Raw genomic sequence first — 10,037 nt, 5'->3', positions numbered from 1 at the left:
TTTGTAGTGGTTTGGAGGAGACAGCTATTAAAGACTTAAGGACTTTTTTTGTTTTGTTTTTTGTTTTGTTATTTTTTTTTAAATGAATGGAGGTCTGTTGAAGCATATCTAAAAACAAATAGTATATTAGTATATTAGCAAAAAAAAAAACTAGAACTATTAGAAATTTTTTTTATGATTGTATATGCATTTCATGGACTGAAAGAAAACACTGGTTAAATTGATTGAATGTGTCACCATGACTTTATCATACCATGTTTAATGTACATAGATAGTAAGTTCATGTTCTCTTTTTGTGACACTTCTGTTAGCTTTTCCTTTTTAATTCTCATGTTTTTCTGTTTGTTTCCTACTCCATATTTGACCTGTGCCTCCATTCTCTTTCTCAAACTCAAAGAGGAGAACACTGGTAGAGTGCCTCAATTGGAAAGATGAGCTGGTACGCAGGATGCATCATATTTTTGACTCCTCATGTACACAATCAGAGAGCTCTGCCTCTGCCTAGTCAACATTGATTTATCAGGGAACCTTTGTGGGTGATCATTATTCTGCAGGGTTCCTCCGGCTGCTGATAAGGACCATCGGGACCATCAATCCCAAAGGCTCATATGCTTGTAGATTAGAGAACAATCATGAAGACAGGTTTGGCCCCATTTTTGCTGCTTCGGATGTGCAAGTGGAGTCTCGTTCCTCATGGGACCACAGACATCTACCACCGTGACCGTACATCCCTACAGCAGAAGCTATTGTTTAAACCTGCCAGATCGGGAGCAGAAAAAGCTCTTGGTGGTCACTGGTGGATACTGTACACCTGACAGTGCTGTTTAAATTAATTCAATCTTCTGGCATAATGTTGATTCACTACAAAAATAATATCAACATTTCCCTCCTTTTATGGTTTACAGTGAGGTACTTACAATTGAAGTGAATCTGTGGATGTTAAATGTTAATGCATGAACGCTACAATATAATGTATGTGTTGATTCTGGGTCTGGACGAAGAGCTCCAAGAGCTCTTCCCATAGCACCCAATGCACTTTTCACATTGTAAGTAGAATAGCATCTATTTTTATTATTATTATATTAGTATATCACTTATATACTGTCTCACTCTTATCCTGAGGTTATCATAGTCAGCTGGATCCAGTCTGTGTTCAAATCCGATGGAAGACCTGCTCCCAGGAATGACCACAATGCCTCCCATGTCAGCAGAGACCATGACAACTAATCTAACCCATCCCCTGCAAAGACCTCATTCCTGCGACAGCCAACAGCACAGATCCTCTAGGAAGACCACAAGTACCAGACATGTCCTCTGCACCGACCCGCATTACCTGCTGGCATTGCATGTTTCCCGATCTTCAAGCTTAATGGAGTTCGATTAAATATGTTAATACACAATCTGATTTGTGATGCAGCTTGGTATAATAATCACACCATTTCTAATCGGACTAATCCTGATTTTGTTTGGGTTCCTTGCCACAGTCACCTTTAGTTTTCTTGGTTTGGGAAACTTAATATTCAGCAATATTATTGACTTGACTGCACTGACACCACTGGATAAGAATTGAACTGGCCTGGATGTTGACTTCACTGTTTTCTGCATGCTGTTTTTTAAATAATGCTGTTTATAAAATGTACTTATTTTTTTACGGTTTAAAAGTATGTTGTCAATGTTTGTACTGTAGTGTACTTGTTCATGAATAGATAGATAGATAGATAGATAGATAGATAGATAGTAAAGCCATAAGAGGTAGACTAAACAAATATGTTTACATTATATTAGTGTAACAAAGCTAAAAAATTATTTATACAATTTATACAAGAAATAAAATTTTATAACTTAGTTTTTGTGTCAATTTTGTGAAAAATGTTCGCAAAACCTTTACAGCACAAATAATACACAATTTGTATTTTTTTGTTTGAAAACTTAAAGTGCTTTAATCAAATTATAAATCTCACATTTCTGCTTTCAATCCTGCCAAAATTGGCTCCATTTACTTCTATTATAAATGTATCACTGTAATTAACACTTAGGATGATAACTTTATTGAAAAAGATGTAGTCCATACCACAACTATACTGATAACGGCACAAAGGAACAATATTATTGGAAACATTTTCAAAAAATGTGATTGCAAAATGTGATCCCGCAAAAACGATGGCATGGCTGCTCATATTCACTTTGCATATCCTTGATGACCATGTAAACAATATTATCATGCTCATTGTTGTACCTGCATGAATGGTCGTGGCGTGTTTTCGGTTGTGTAGACAAGGATCGTTTTCATTTTAAAATGCCATTTTAAAATTAAAATGCACTAGTGTAAACCGGGCCTTAGTAAGGACACTAATGCGTGGAGATTTGGCGCATTGTGAGTTCCCCAAATCTTGTAAATAGACTGTTAAGATATAAATTCCCTAGTTTCTAAGAAATTGTCATCACTTTGATTGTCATCAAGGAATTGTCATCATTTTGATTTGGATACATTAGATATTGTCAATAACTGCTTTTTACCATTTTCTGTTTTTGTTCAGTTGTTGTTGTTGTTTGAATTTTGATTTAAAGTGTCAGTTTTTGCATTATTATTTCAGTCAAACCTTGTTACCCCAAATGACATATAAAAGTTTGATCAGTCGCATAAAAGTAATCAGAATACTCTTTACTCTTTGACACATGAATTTCCCCTTTAAATATTGTGATGCTCTGTCCTCTGTGTGTATGACTCTGCTCCTATTAAGCACTGTTGGAAGTGAATGAATTGAATCAGCATTTCGACACTTCTGCAGGTATGTGTTCAACTCCACAAATTGGTTTAATAAAGGATGTTTTGATCTTGTGAATTGTTAAATTTTACTATACCAATTTTTTTATTTAAATCTTTGGGGAATAGGCATTACACATCACACTGTTCCTTTAACAATGCAATGGTGCAAAAACACACACCTTTTAGACCAGTTGCGCATCATGATTTCTCAACTGCCACGAAAGCCTCCTTAATAAAATATTGATTTTGTGCAATTTTTTACTTGTACTAATATTTTACATCAAGCCTTTGAACTTAGCTCTATTACATAGCAATAAATAAATAAATAAATAAATAAAAAATACAAATAAAAGTACTTGTCTTAGAATTGGCCTTAACTTTTTCTTTTTCTTTTTCTTTTTTCAAGTGACAGACTGAATTTTTTTTTTTGTGGTAATCAACATTGTGCCACATTTCCTGCTGACTTGAACTGAACCCAGACTATTCCTTTAAGACCTTAAGATGGACAACTGAGCCTCTGTAGTCTAACCACTATATTACCACTGACTTTTGAAGAAGAAAAAAACAAAAACAAAAAGCATGATAGAATATTACCGAACATATTTTCTCATGATCAGATGGTCAGTCCCAAGATGATCCCTTGCAATTATAAGCTCTACGAGGCCACATGTCTTGTATTCAGTGCACGAATTTGTCATCTTCCTCATTTCTGTATAGGAGGCTTGACACAGGACAGTTCAATGGGATTTAAAAATGTTTGCCTGACAAACAAAGCCATTTTTCATCAACATTTGCCTTCATTTGCCACCTCAAAGTGAACAAATAGTGAGAAAGGGCCATTATTTATTCTGAAGGCTTGAGGTGTAAAACTAGCTCGAGCTGTTTTATATTTAAAGACATGCTGCTTTGATTTCTTAAAGCTGGAAATCTTGTGTCTGCCACGACTGATGGCTCAGTGCAGGATTATACAACAAATTTTACAACCTTACAAAAGTAATTTTACAACAAGATTTTTCCTGAGAGTATTTCATGTTTTCTTGCACTGAACAGAGTTGAATCATTTTCATCCCCATCACTTTGTGGTCACAGACAGTTCATTTAATTTGGACAAATACAGATATTTATTACCCAAAGTTATGCGATCATAAAATGTACATTACAGAAAGAATCATGAAACTGTATTTGTGTGGGATCTCTTTTTCAATTGTCTAGCCCTCAGCTTCTGTCTATCATAGCATTTTAAATTCTTTATCTTATGTGTTTAAACTTCCATAATAATTCATTGCACACATAATCAAATACATATTTGTGAGAAAGTGTGATGACGAGACATGTTTTGTGAGCAATGAAAAATGTTTTGAGGTATGGGCTGAGTATAAATGTGCATTAGAAAATTAATTCAGTTTTCCAATTAAAGTCCTCTGTGGGAGTTTTTCCCCTCAGGGATTTACAAGCTTTAAATGAAGCAGGTAGTCAAGTGTAACTACATCTGATGGAAAGGATGAAGTATTTTACAAGTGAGAGTGCTGACAAATATCTGATTACATTTTATTAGCAATGCCACAAAACCTTAAGTAAATTGCTTAAAGAAAAAAAAAACATTTAGTTAAGATTGAGGAAATGTAAACATTTTTAAAGGCTGTTCTTACTGCATTTGCATTTGAAATAATGGAAATGATGATTATGATGCTGGAGATGAATTCTTTTGATATTTCCAGTATAAGTCATTTTAAACGCTTCCTTTTTCACTTCACTTGCAATGCATATCCCTTTCTCTTCAGTCCCTAAAATGCATCACATTTACATTCTGGAGGCCTAGAAAGAGTGCCCCACTTTTCTAGGTCATGCAGCATCTTAATACTGACTCTCATGTGGTGTCTGTAATACTGTGTCACTTGAAGTTCGCAGCATTATGACCTGAGATGTTTCGGATGTGAATTGTGAGGCTGATTCATTCTTTTAAACCCAGTGGGGCCTATTTTGAATTTAATGAAGCAGACCATAACATGGTCTTTTATATTCACTTTAATGTTTAATGCTTTAGGGGGGACATCTGTGGCTAGATTTTATATTTGATTAGCCAAAAAAAAAATATATATATGACTTGAGATCTTAAAGTTAGGTAAATGAGTTCATATTTTCATAATCATTGAGTGAGATAGAGGTAAACATTTTTTTCCTGCTGTCCATGATGGACAGCCCTAAAAGTCTGCCTTGATTTATAAAGATAATACAGTTAAGCACAGCAGTGTGCTTTTATTCAACAGTCCAATAAACAATATTAACATGAATATTTACACATAATATTAACAGTTGCTTTATCTATTGTTTGCCTCTGTGCAACACACAGTATTGGTGTTTAATTCCTGAATGAATCAGTTTTTGAACATATCAACAAATGGTTGAGTAAATTATCCAATGACTCATTCTTTAAGTGAGTCACACATTTTGCTCCTGATTGAAATAGTGTTTTGAACAAATTGGATGAATTCTGGGCCAGATCCATGATTTAATGAATCACTCATAAAGACTGTTGCTGTGCAACAGCTGAACGCATGAAATGAAGAACACTGAAAAGGAGAACGTTAGCTCACCAAGCTACCAGTAAAGTAGAGACTCACCCGCTGACTCTCTGTTCCTCTGCACCCTATTCCTGTTGCTAATAAACCTCATTTTCACTTATACCAGTTATTCCATTTGTGGTCTCCTTCTGTTCGGTGACAATGACGTAACCAGTGTTGCCACCCACTCATACAACCATTTAACCTCTGAACTTCCTCACCGCTAATGCACAGACTGGTCTGTTTGGAAGTTTATTTCATATATGGTATAAAAAAAATAACTGTCTTGCAATTCTGAGGAATAAATAAATAAATAAATAATAAATGATTTGTAAAATGTCACAATTACTTTTTTTTATATTCCATGTTTTTTTTTTGTTTTTTTTTTCTCAAGCTTTTCTTAATTGTGAGTTTACATCGAGTGATACAATCAATGACAAGTCCCAGTGGTATTGTTATTTAAGCCCTTTTGGGAGAAATTAGAAAAAAATGTGGTGGTGGTGGGATTACAGTATACTGTCACAGGATTGAAGTAAGCAGTTGTTTATATTCTCTTTCGTTGTGACTGACATGATCAGATGGACAAACATGATCCTCCCAAATGTTTTCTTAGAGCTACATTATGTTACCTATGGTTTTATTTCATCTTTATCCCTAGAAAGTTGCTTGTGTCAGGATAAATGTTCCGTTAGATAACTTTCATCTTAGAATTATTCATTTCCCTTATGATTTAGCTATTTGTTGGTTTGTTTGTTGTTGTTTTTTTACCCTCAATCAATAATGCTGCACTTTGTTAGTCATTTGATACATAATTCATGTATGCAACGTATATGTGTTGAAGCAAGTCAATTGAATTTTCTGGCTCAAGGGCAAAGGCAGACTTTCTTCTGTGTTGAATCCAGGCGAATTAATTTCAGCGATGGCAGAAAAAGTAAATAAACAGATGGATGCTGGTGGTGATCATGATTGGAGTTGTAACAAGGGGAGAGGGGCCTTAACAGTTGGTTAGCAAGTGAAGAGAATTTGTCAAGAGTGTTGTAGGGCTCTCATGTGCAATGACTTTCTGTATATTTGACCAAAAATCTAAGCCAACGTTAATGCCCCCAAAAGGAAATTTTTGGACCCTGTCCAAGTTTCAAAAATACAAACAAAGCAAAAATAAATAAATAGGGTTGCATGTAGTTCAAGTATGCTGGAATGCTGTGCAGTCAGGATTATATGCACTTGAGAATTGTATTCATTTTTGTGACTGCTGTGTAAAAAGCATCTTACCCCGACAGCAATTTGCATTCAAATAAGTGCTCAGCTCCTCAGTGTATGAAATTCACAATCAACATCATGCTTCATTCACTCTCCCGTCAGGGGGATTGTATGGGGAATGAAAGCTGTGCAAGGTATGGAATGAACATGTCTGTATCCATTCTGTAAGCTTATAAACTCTGCTAGGCCTCCTATCGAGAGGTTCATAGGTCTTGTAACATTTCTCTTGTTGCTTTTACAACACTGGACATGTTACATCATGTTTATTTGGTTTAGTGTAGTGGTCAGGCAAACCTAGAAGTGGCAGTTCATGAAATGTAGAGATGCTGACCTCTCATAATAGCCTTATGCAAGTAACAATGAAATGCTTTAGATCTGCTAAATTACAAATATCTTATTACAGTAATCAATACAAAGTGAAGAGGTATTCAAAAATGTTGTTGATATTATTATTAATTAAAAAATTATTTAATTATCAATTTATTATAATTAATTAAAAGTATTGCCTTTGAATACATACTTATAATACTTAATTTTAATCAAATAGGCATGTATTTTTGAATAATAATTTGACTCTTTGTTTTAATCATGGTGGAATTTTCTGAAAAATGATATAAAATGGCAATAGAAACAGAACACAGTTTGATATTAGTCAACAAATACAAAATGATGATTTGTTGAAGGAAAAATAGTTTGCTTTTGTTTTTCCTCCACATTTCCCATGAAAGTCTTTGGAAATCTCTTAAATGTTGTCAGTTTATCTTTTGCAGTGAGCTTGTGTCATTTTTATCAGGCGACAGTAACAAGAACCACTTTCACAAGATTAAAAGGGCTCCATAGCAAATTTTTTTTTTGTGCACTGTATAATTTTTGGTGTTTGACTTGCAAAGATGGATAAAGAAAGATAAATAGTACATTTGTTAAGATAATTGTCTTCGTGTTTTAAAATGATCTTATCTTTTCATTTTAAAACAAACTTTATGATTAACATTTCTGTTGCATTCATTTGTAATATCTGGCTTCATGTGAAATCTTCCATTCATCTGTTTTTACTGATAGGATCTCATCCTAAACTAATTAAACAGAAATACACATTAGACACTGTGACGTTTGTATAATTTTTACTATATTGCTCCTCAGAAATAGAAGATTGAGTGTATATGTTAATAGAAATAATGCAAAAATAAGAACTGAATATATGACTTGAAGATTTAGCACATTTTTGGGATGGGGTGATTTCCATCCCAAAGGCCTTGAAGCATTTTAATAAATTCAGTATGAATTGAATTAAACCCTATGACCTTATATGATCTATGAGGTAATGACAGCATCAATATGTTACATTTTGTTTTGTGATGAAACGGGACGGAATAGCCTAGGTCAAACCAACCATGACTTTTCATTCACATGGAGTTGTTCAATATAAAAATCTTAAAATGATCTCATGAAATATGCACTATAGATTCTCTATTGAAATTTGAAACTCCAGGATGGTAGCTTGACCTTTGTTATAAATAATACATGTGGTGAAGCAATAAATATGTGGTCAATTTATGAAACATATATTGTTTCATTTATCTTAATATAGTCAATATTAGAACCTTTTTTTTAAATATAGTGAGGAACATTCTAATAATCTAAAGAAACTTTTTCCTCTCTAAAGAAACTTTAGTGCAATTTAAAAGTTCCATGAATGATCAATGCTAATGCCAATAAAAGGCCTTTAATTTTAAGAGGGTTTGTTTTAAGAGTCTGTGTGAAGACTGCGGCATAGGTTGATCATTTCCCATCTGCAGTGGAAGAAACAATCCAATGCCATCTCAAGGTCATTTGTGAAACTGCTGTTGAACTGATTTGTTCATACCAACACAGCTTCAGTTGTTAATTAATCAGATAAAAGCTATTTAATGCATTTGTGTTGCTTCCTTCATAGGTTCTCAGAGGACCAAATACATTTCAAATAAACTTCAAATGCAAAAACAACTAAAGTAATTATTATTGACATTCATTCACACTTCTGCTATCTTTTGTTTTTTGTCACAAACTATTAAGCAGTGTATATTTACCCTTTGAAACTGTTAATGATCTTATTTTTAATTAGTAACAATACAACATAATTGAAAATTCATAAACATTACATCTCTGGGCAATGCAACCACAGCAACACTGAGAATAAAAGAGGGCTCATGATGTAATTCTGCTACGTTTGAAAGAAAGAAAATGCAGTATAAAATTCTGAAATACTGAATCAATCATTCAGTATGAAAAATTAGGTGGTTTGTGTCTGACAGGCACCCATGTCATCTGGACCTTGCAATGTTCAACATGTAGAACACAAGTGTCCCAGAGTCCCAGCATACCTTAACATCATCCTTTTGACATTTTTGCCTCTGTACCCCTGCCATTTAGCAGAAGCACTGCCATTTTTTCAACCAAAGCAGCTTATTACACGTAATTGTAGGGAGTTGGCTGCCCTGTCCTTTTCATTTCAAACAGTTATGCACCCCGTGTTCTGAACTCTGAATAATTATACCCGATTCGAACGTTATCACTCGATTGAATGGGGCTTTATCAGCGGTTATCAGCCCATAGAATAATTATTGAGAAAACTGGATGCTATGAGTAGAGAATAGTCCAACTGTCCATGTCATTTATGCATACCAGGTGCCAGAACATGTTGAACAATTCCCTCCATCATCCACAGAGTAGTCTATAGATTTAGGAGGAAAGTAACATGAGTTATAACTTTGAAGTAAATATTAATACCTGGCATATCATATTTGATGGATGTGCAATGACAGGACTGGTAACAAAATGCTATCAGCATGTCAACTGCTGCAACTTATAGATATTGGAAGGTAATAAACCTTAGTAGATATGAACCTGAGAAATGTCTTCATTTTGTCTCTGTCTGCTAATAGTGATGCATTACTGATCTATTTTTAACTCCACCCTACAGCACTCTCTCTGACACACCTGCTAGATCTCTGAAGGAGGGAAACGTTCAGGAGCAGATCGGCTGTACCACTCCAGCCGTTCAGTGGCTGCAGGGCAGCGCGCCCATCTCAGACGTTATCAACGCAACAGATTTATTGCGACAGAAAAGATATTTGTTTCCCCCCCTGTGTGTTTCGGCAAGAGACACAGGTGAAGGGGGACTCCTTATTTAAGACGCTATAAATCTGTCCGGGTGCGTTCGGCAAGGACTTTAAATGCAACACACCCTTGGGCGCGCGGCGGAGAACGCCTGTTACGCACGAGGCGAGCGCGAGACGGGGGCATTTCCGAACAAATCTGTTAAATGTTTGAACTTTAAAAAATACGACAGTGGCTTTTGGAATGAGCATTTCACCTGATGGATCTTCAGAAACTCTTCTGCGGCGGGAATGGGGCTGTCACATGCAAACGGGACCGAGAGGAGAAAACTGGGGCAACTGAAAATGTCGTTG

The sequence above is a fragment of the Carassius auratus genome, unplaced genomic scaffold, assembly GCF_003368295.1.
Source record: "Carassius auratus strain Wakin unplaced genomic scaffold, ASM336829v1 scaf_tig00030051, whole genome shotgun sequence".
In the NCBI taxonomy this organism is placed as follows: Eukaryota; Metazoa; Chordata; class Actinopteri; order Cypriniformes; family Cyprinidae; genus Carassius; species Carassius auratus.
This window is presented reverse-complemented; position numbering follows the sequence as displayed.